Below are 10,000 nucleotides of genomic sequence, written 5' to 3' on the forward strand. Positions count from 1 at the left end.
TTTCGTCGAAAGCTTCAACCCCACCTTTGGTGCTGTTATAATATTCTGTTATCACTGAGTTTCCTTTCTTCTGTAGGGTTGGTTGACAATACATAGATGAGAGTAAGAGAACCAACTTCTTTTTACCTGTGGCTTTCCCTTCAGGCACATATGAAACCAGGGCCATGTCCTTTGTGAAGAGAAAGGCACTTGAAGCACAGTCTCTATCGTCTTTGCTCTTCATCTGAGGTGGAAGTTCTCGCTATTTTGCCCTTAGTGTTCCAACTAAGGTCATGCCACAATTCTGCAGAAGATCATTGATTAGAGCTACAGAAGTTTGTATTGAGGTATGGCTTTGAAAGTTCTTTCGTAAAATAATGTCCCAGCCCTAATCCAGCTGTGATCCGTATCAAATCCTTTCCTAATAGGTATTTGGTCTTGCAATAATTTATGAGGACCATCTTTATGCCATATTTGGCTGGCTTGCTGGGTATATATATTTTGAATGGGCATCTTCCAAGAAATGCAACCAGCTGCTCATCAATACAGAGATCTTCATGGGGTATGTAATGCGTTTGACAATTTTTCATAAATTTATCAATCAGTTTCCTGCAAGGTGCAAATTTGTCAGTCTATTTTCTTGTCTTTCTTATCTGGGGGTCGTCAAAGCGTAAACAGTTTAGTAGAAATTCAAAACAGCCTTGCGACATAGCATGAGCGTTATAATGGTGCACCTATGTCAGTAGACCACATTTCAGCGGTTGAGATATGGCTATCCTTTTTGACATATAGAAAAAAATTAGCACCCAAATGATTGGCCAAAGTTTCTCCCATTCCAGACATTTATGTGTTATTATTTTATGGCGTATTTATTATCTTCGATCGCAATCCTCTTATTTGTCCACTGACAGACTATATCCAAAAATGAATCCTCTATGAACAAGTTGAAGCACTTCTCCGGGGAATCACAAGCTTGTGCTTCGGCACTTGGTCTGGGGTTACCAGTAACAATGTTCCTGGCTAGCCGATGTTTGCTACTTGACTGTGGGCGGGTAGACCATATGAACCAACTCTTGCTTCCCAGAGTAGTACTCTCAAATCGTTCTAAAGATGGACTATCAACTTGAGCTAGTATCCATTTTCTCCCATGTCTCCTACCACCACTGGTTGCAGAAGAAGAAGGGGTAGAATTAGAAGAGCTGCCTATAGCGGTCGTGTCCACGTTGGAAGCAGCATCATTAGGTGGAGCTATAGGTGAAGGAGGAAAAGTTACATCAGCTGATGTGGAAGGAATACTATCTATAAAGTTCCCAGGGTGTGGTGCAGTAACAGTGCATTTTTTTCTTTTGGGGTTGATGTGTGAATTGTTTTGTTGCTGGTTTGCTTCTGTTTTTTCTTCTTCCTCTTCTGTATTTCAACATCCTCTGGCTCTTCATCTTCTTCAATACACGATGGGACATAATCCGAATCCTCATCACTATAAGACAACACGTGTACCTTTATTTGATCCTCTTCCTCCTCCTCCTCCTCCCCATCACTAGCCGATATTTCAGCAACATCGTTGAATTCTTTATTTATCCTCCGATTTCCCACCTAAGTTTGAAAAGGCACCAGTCACATTAATCATATGTGATATCTCCTCATTAGTTAAGATTTTCTTTGACATTTTCACTGCTGTTATTGCCAAACTTTTTTACCTTTAACAATTTTACACACACACACACACACACACACACACACATATATATATATATATATATATACAGTATAGATATATATATATACATATATATACATACATACATACATACATATATATATATATATATATATAGTAGGTAGTACTGTAGGTTGGCCAGGGCACCAGCCACCAGTTGAGAAAGTAGAGAGTTATGGGGTCATTTGACTGGCCAGACAGTGCTATATTGGATCCTTCTTTTTAGTTAGGGTTCATTTTCCCTTTGCCTACACATACACTGAATAGTCTAGCCTATTCCTAAATTATTTTCCTCTCTCCTCATACAACTGACAACACCGAGATAACCACGCAAATCTTTCTTCTATCAAGGGGTTAACTACAGTGGCCACCCTCCTCTTGGTAAGGGTAGAAGAGACACTCTAGCTATGGTAAGCAGCTCTTCTAGGAGAAGGACATTCCAAAATCAAACCAATGTTCTTTAGTCTTGAGTATTGCCTTCCCTCTTTACCATTGGAAGTTCATTTGCTTGACGGTACAATCGGGCACGCTATTCTATCTTATTTCTCTTCCTTTTGTTTTGTTAAAGTTTTTTATAGTTTATATATGTAAAGCTTATTTAATGTTACTCTTCTTAAAATATTCTACTTTTCCTTGTTTCCTTTCCTCACTTAGCTATTTTCCCTGTTGGAGCCACTGGGCTTATAGCATCCTGCTTTTCCAACTAGTGTTGTAGCTTCACAAGTGGTAATGATAATAATAAAAATATATCTTTCCAGTCACACTTGGTGGCATTCCCATTATCTGGGAAGGGGGGGGGGGGATAGGTATACCCTGGTGTGAGAGTTTGCGTATGTGCATATATGTCTAAATATTTAGCCGTCATTATATATATTTTATTTATATATATATATATATATATATATATATTTGTATATTCATATATGTATATATGTATATTTATATATGTATATATATGTATATATATGTATATTTATATATGTATATATATATGTATATTTGTATATGTATATATATATATATGTGTGTATTTATATATGTATATATGTATATATATGTATATTTATATATGTATATATGTATATATGTGTGTATTTATATACTTATGTATATGTATATGTATATATATATATATATATATGCTTGTGTGTGTTTGTATTGTTATTTTTTTTCTGCGTAAGCACAAAAATACTTTTAACATAGAAAGCCTCTAAAAGATTAGGGTATCTGCGTTCTAGCAGTAGAAAATGAAATTTGCTTCGTTTAATGAAAACTTCAGAGGGCATGAAGAGAATTCCTGGGTGATATTGCTCCCTAACTTCACTCGTTATTCTTCGTCCCCAGCGATCCATAAATCTTATTCCCTTTCGTTCTTTTCTCCCATCATATATTCTGTTTTCCCGTGTATTCCTCTGCTTTCTTCAATCTGCTCCCAATCTTCTCATAGACAAATTTTAACGCTCTTTCTCTCTCTCTCTCTCTCTCTCTCTCTCTCTCTCTCTTATATATATATATATATATATATATGTATGTATGTATATGCTCCCCAAAGCAGTAAAGAGCTGGAAGACCCAGACCTACATGACTGAATACTATGAAGCGCTAAGTAGATGATGATGAACGGAGAAGTATTGAAATAAAAACTCAAGATGGAGACGACTGACGAAATCTAACCGAGGCCCTTTGCGTCAATAGGCTTAGGAGGAGATGATTATGATGATGGCATATATACACATGTTTGTGTGTGTGTGTATATATATATATATATATATATATATGTATACACAAACACGCTTGTATACGATGGAATAACTGCTGAGATGATATTTGCCGAAAATGAAGAGACTCCCAGAGTACTTACAAATTTATTTGTAGAATGTGGCGTGGGGGTAAAACCCGATTAATAGGAGCTAGGAATGTTGGTGACAGTGGTATATAAAAGAAAGTCTGACTGCTTGCAATAATTAAAGAGGCAAATCTCTTACCTCAGTTGTCATAAAATCGTGTTGACATGAGAATAGTTACAGATGGTTTGAAATTATTGGAACCTAGATACATGTCTACTGTAGGCTCTGGAACCTTCAAATATACGGCGCGGAGACAATATAATAAGCTCCTATTAGACATCCGAAAGAATGAAATATTAAGGCTTACAAGAGGAAACTGTAGACTTTTTTGTTCTCCAGTGCTTTGATATTGTCGATTTGACAATAGACGAGCGATATGCGTTGTGAAATGATAAATGCTTTCAAAAAAAAAACCTGAAAAAAATGACTGGAGGTCCTGTAGAGAGAAGGGCTCCCCAGAAAAGCAGCCCTTAATTAAAGTAAGTAACTGACCTTTAGTAAGTTGTGTATCTAGAGTGAACACTGACCTTTAAAGCGCATGGTAATGTCGCCAAAAATAGAATCTTGAAATTGCCTCTGCAATTATAGGAATAGGTTGCATTACTCGCTCTTGTTAGCTTTTTATTTCTATGGAACATTCATTTATGTTTATTCCTAAAGTCGTTGAGATTTTTGGACGAAATATGATACTAAAGATAATGATACCAGTGATGATATGAATGATAATGGTTAATAGTATGAAAATAGTTATTGCACATTTATAAAAAGGAATGTAAAAATTACAGTTCTGGACTGTAAAATGTTTTTGACTGATTAAAATCACCTAAAAAACACACTCAAATGCTTATAGCCACACACACGTGTATATATAAAATGGTGTCATACTGTATATACCCTTTTACTCCTTTATCCACGAGACACTGTTGTATATCCCCTTGTTAGGGTATTGACTTCCCTGAAGTATGTCAGTAGGTCACCAACAAAGTGGTGTCCTTATGTTTCTGCTATCCTTTTTTCCCCGCTTTCCTCTTTTTACTTCGCTTTCCATTTATTGATCTCTCGATCAATGTCTTAAACATTGGCATCGTTTTTAGTTGTGAATCCGGATGTTCACGTCATTTACCCCCGGACACACATCTATTTTTTTTTTTTTTTTTTTTTTTGAGGCCTACCATGAAAAAAAAATATGGTGAAATTCGAAAATGAATATTTGAGTTTTTAACAAGGTTTCATACGCTTAAAGAATAGAGAATATATGCTTTCTTCTTTAGTTACATTTTAAAAGATCGTCAAATTATAAATAACACTATTTTGCTCGTATACAAAGAACAATTGGTATCCCTTTTATTCTAGAATTTTATTCTTAGCTATTCCACTCCTGAATTTCTACACGTATCCTCTGTATATCCAGACGCACATAATCTATCAAGCACACACACAATATATATATATGTATATATATATTCATTTATACTTATATATATATATATATATATATATATGTATATTTATATATATTTATATTTATATATATATATATATATATATATTTATATATATTTACATATATATAGTTATATATATACATACATATATATATATATATATATTTATATATGTGTATATATATATATATATATATGTGTGTGTATATATATATATATATATATATTTATATATATGTATGTATATATATATATATATATATATTCATTTATACTTATATATATATATATATATACATATATGTATATATATATATATATATACACACATATATTATATATGTATATTTATACATATTTATATATATATATATATATATTTATATATATTTACATATAGATATATATATACATATATATATATATATATATACAGTGTATATATAGATACATTTTATATATATATATATATATATGTGTGTGTGTGTATATATATATACAGTGTATGTAAACATACACACACACACACATATATATATATATATTATTCAATATATTCGAATAAGCCAAAAAAAGCTCTCAATATTGATTTCGCTCTGATTCGGGCTCAAAGATGAGAGGGGGCATTCACTTTTGGATAAAATCTCATATATATAAATATATTATATGTTGTTCATATATATATATATATATATATATTTATATATATATATATATATATGTGTATATATATATAATATATATATATATATATATATGTATATGTATATATATATATATAATATATATATATATATATATATATATATTATATTTAAACATTTGTATACATATGTTGGTCAGTTTGTGTACGTGTGAGTGAGTGTTTACATCTTTGTGTGACATTTTCTTTAAACCATTCTCAATAAATTCTAAAGCACTTTGACAATTACTATTCTACAACACCATTTTTTCTAGGTTTCCAACTAATCTCAACAACGGTTTCAGTAATCTATTTAAGACCTTCCTTTGGGTAACCTTGCATTAAATAAGCAAAAAATAGAAGAAACTGTAAATTTTAATCATGGTGATAATATTGCAGAGATACGAAAATATATGATTGAAGTCTGATAATTGATCTTACATAAAATAGAATCAAACTATTACAATTAGATGTACATTACTTCAGCATTTATCACCCTCCCATAGATATACCCTGGCTGAGTCCTTTCAGTATATTTGGCAATGTCTCCCATTGGAGAATTTCGTAATGCCTATCAAGAAAATAATGATCCAGGCCTCTTTGATGCAATGGGGTTGAAATATTCTAACATATCTTATATTGGGTGTTTTGCTTGTCTCTTCTGAACCTCTTAAATTTGCAAACAATGTTAGGTATACACTACTTAACTACCCGAGGCTATGCAGTTTTTAATTAAGAGAGGCTACTAAGTTTGCCTTCTTAACGACCAGTGATATTAAGAATAGTTTTCTTTGATTTTGATTCATAAGTTACATCATAGTCAATTTTTGGAGAGTTATAATTTTGTGGTTTTCTCTAATTCAAAAGTGAGGTGTGGAATAATGGTCTTGTCTTTTTTATCATATTTCCTATAATGTCACTAGGATCTCTATTGCCTGTCAACAATTGGCTCACACATAGAGCTTCATCACAGATATTGTTTGACCAAATTTGTTGCAATAAATAAAAAATCTGGTATAATGGAAGTGTATTCATAGAAACAAAAATGTGAGGAAAATATAAAAGTGATATAAAATACCTAATGCATAATATATATATATATATATATATGTGTGTGTGTGTGTGTGTGTATATATGTATATATATATATATATATATGTATGTATATATATATGTATATATATATATGTATATATATATATATATATGTATATATATGTATATATATATATGTATATATATATATATATATATATACTATATATCATCATCATCATCATCATCAGCCCTTACTAGTCCACTGAAGAACAGTGGCTTCAGACAAGTCCTTCACATGCCAGTTTATACCCGAAAATTTCCTTATATTGTCGATCCATCATCTTCCCTTTCTTCCCCTGCTTTTTTTTGCAATCTCGATGGACCCATTTTGTTATTCTTGAAGTCCTTTTTTGTCATATATCCTGCTCATGTCCCTTTATTTTTTCTTACATGTTAGAATATCTTTACTTGAGTTTCCTTTCGTATCTATGTTGCTCTTTTTCTGACACTTAGTGTTAATCCCATCATTATTCTTTCCATAGCTCTTTTGAGTTGTGATTAGTTTTTTCTAAAGCTTTAGTAAGGCTCCAAGTTTCTGATGCATAAGTTAATACTGGTAATACCATCTGATTAAATACTTGAATTTTTTAGAGAAAGTGGCCTTTTACTATCCATCATCTCAATTTGTTTAGAAAAAACTCTCTATCCCATATTTATCCTTCTTTTACTTTCGGTCTCATGCTGTGGTAACACTGTCTGTCCGAAGTGTGTATATTCATTAACACTCTATAGAGATTTTTTTCATAACAGCTATTCGTTATCTTCACAGTTACTTTAAACTTTATCTTAGTTTTACTCATATTCATTTTCAGTCATACATTATGCTATCTCTATTCAATTCTTTTATCATATTTTTCAACTCCTCCCATAATTCAGTAAATAGAAGTATGTCATCTGCAAATCTTATGTTGTTAAGGTGTTCCATAATGATAGTAGTTCCTACATTTTCCTAACCTAATTAAAAAAAAAAAAAAATTCTTCTAGGCATTCTATGAATAATTTACGAGGGATAAGGCCACCCTTTCTAACTCCTTTCTCAATTGGAATTTTCTCACTATCTTTTGGTACTTTTAAGATTGCAGTACTACCTGTATAGGTATCTTCAAGTGTTGTAACTTAGGATTCATTTATTTCTTTTCTTTGAAGGGCTTTCATTTCAGCTAAAGTTTTATCAGAATCAAAAGTTTTCTCACACGCTATAAATGTCATATATACTCGTTTATTATATTCTGTTGATTTTTCCTTATGCTGGTTATTAAATGAATATGGCCATTTGAAGATTACCCACTTTTAAAGCGTGCCTGCTCCCTGTATTGATTAAAGTCTAGCCTTCTTTCTATTAGGCTATAATGTCACCAGGCATTATTTTTTCAGGTCTTTTGTGTGTCTGTTTTTGTAAATCGGTATAATAATGAAGTTTTCCCAAGCTGTAAATACAGAGCAGTCTTGCCAATATTTTGTAGTACACTGCGAATTTTACTACTATAGTCTCCTCCGTCTACTATTAACTCAATTGTTAGGCCATCTTTTCTTACTATTTTGCCGCTTGTTATGCCTCCTAATGCTTTATTTTCTTCTCCTACTGTTACTTTAGGTACTGGCTCAAGTATTTCTTTATTTTTTATTGGCAAATTTATTTTCTTTATCCGTATTGTATAGCATTGTATAGAAATCCTATGCATTTTTATTACTCCATTGATTTTGCTGAAAATATTTTCATTTTCATCCTTTGAAGGAAACATCCGTTGGCACCCTGAAGTAAGTTTTCTTTTCATCAATATTCCTTTCTTTAGTGGTTCTTCAGTTTTGGTTTGAATGTGTTTACGAATCTCTTGGGTGTTTAATTTGTTTATTGTTACCCCTGTCAACGAAGTTGGAAGGAGGTTATGTTATGTTGGTTTGTGTGTGTATTTGTTTGTGAGCAGCTTCCTGGCCACAATTTTAATCATAGAGTAATGAAACTTGCAAGGATTAACTTATGTAAAAAGCTATAAATGATTAAATTTTTGAAGGTGAAGGTCAAGGTCAAGGTCAGGGTCAAGCAAAAGGTCCTATTCACGTAATCAGCCATAAGTTTGGACATCGTTGTCACAGACACTTCAAACTTGGTTCATGTTTGAGTGTATAAAAATCCACGCCAATTAATACATGTTAAGGTCAAAGATCAAGGTCGAGCAAAAGGTCGAGAAATAAGCTGCCAAGGTCTGCGCTCTACTGAGTGTCCCTCTAGTTTTGGAAAATTCTCCTATAACGAACCATTATGTATGGAATTTATACAGTAGACTATAAGAAAACTTTTAATTCTGTCAAAATTTCACCAGTAATGAAATCCCTTCAAAGACAAGGAATAGCTAAATCTTATTTTAGTACTCTAAGTTATCTATATGGGAAGTACTACAGTCATAAAACTACATAAACAAAGGGAGAAAATTTCTATTGAGAATTAAGTTAAATAGGGAAACCCCATCTCCCTTAAATTATTCATAGCAGGCCTAGAAGAAGCTTTTGAAGATTTAGATTGAGGAAATACCTTAACAACTTAAGATTTGCAGATGACACGGTTGTGTTTAGTGAATCATAGGAGGAATTACAAATTGTGACAGATTTGGATATAAAAAGCAGAAAGGTAAGACTGAAATTAATATGAATAAAACTAAGGAAATGTTCAAGGAAAATATACACATAACAAATAAGGGATATGAACGGACCTCTAGAGATTGTTAATTAATATACGTACCTAAGACAGAGAGCAAGTGTTTCCCTTGGACATGAGACCAAAATCAAGAGAAGGATAAGCATGGGAAGGAGAGCTTTTGGTACACAGAATATCACTCCCTCCAAAAAGAAAAGTATCTAATTAGAGGGTCCTACCAGTATTAACTAATGCATCATAGACTTGGCGCATTACTAAAGCCTTAGAATATAAGCAAAGAACTATGGAATAATAATGATGGGAATAACACTAAAAAAATAGAAATAGAGCAAACTGAATTAGACGACATTCTAACAGCATGAAATAAAAAAAAAATTGACATGGGCAGCACATATATTGAAAAAAGAGACAAGAAGAATAACTCAATTAGTACCTAGAGACTGCAAAAGAAACAGGAGAAGGAAGAGAAGACGATAGATTGATGAGCCAAGAAAATTTTAAGGTATGGATTGACATAGAAAGACAATGAACTGACTTGTCCGAGGCCTTTGTCCTGTGTATGTCTATATATATATACAG

The sequence above is a fragment of the Palaemon carinicauda genome, chromosome 8, assembly GCF_036898095.1.
Source record: "Palaemon carinicauda isolate YSFRI2023 chromosome 8, ASM3689809v2, whole genome shotgun sequence".
Classification (NCBI taxonomy): domain Eukaryota; kingdom Metazoa; phylum Arthropoda; class Malacostraca; order Decapoda; family Palaemonidae; genus Palaemon; species Palaemon carinicauda.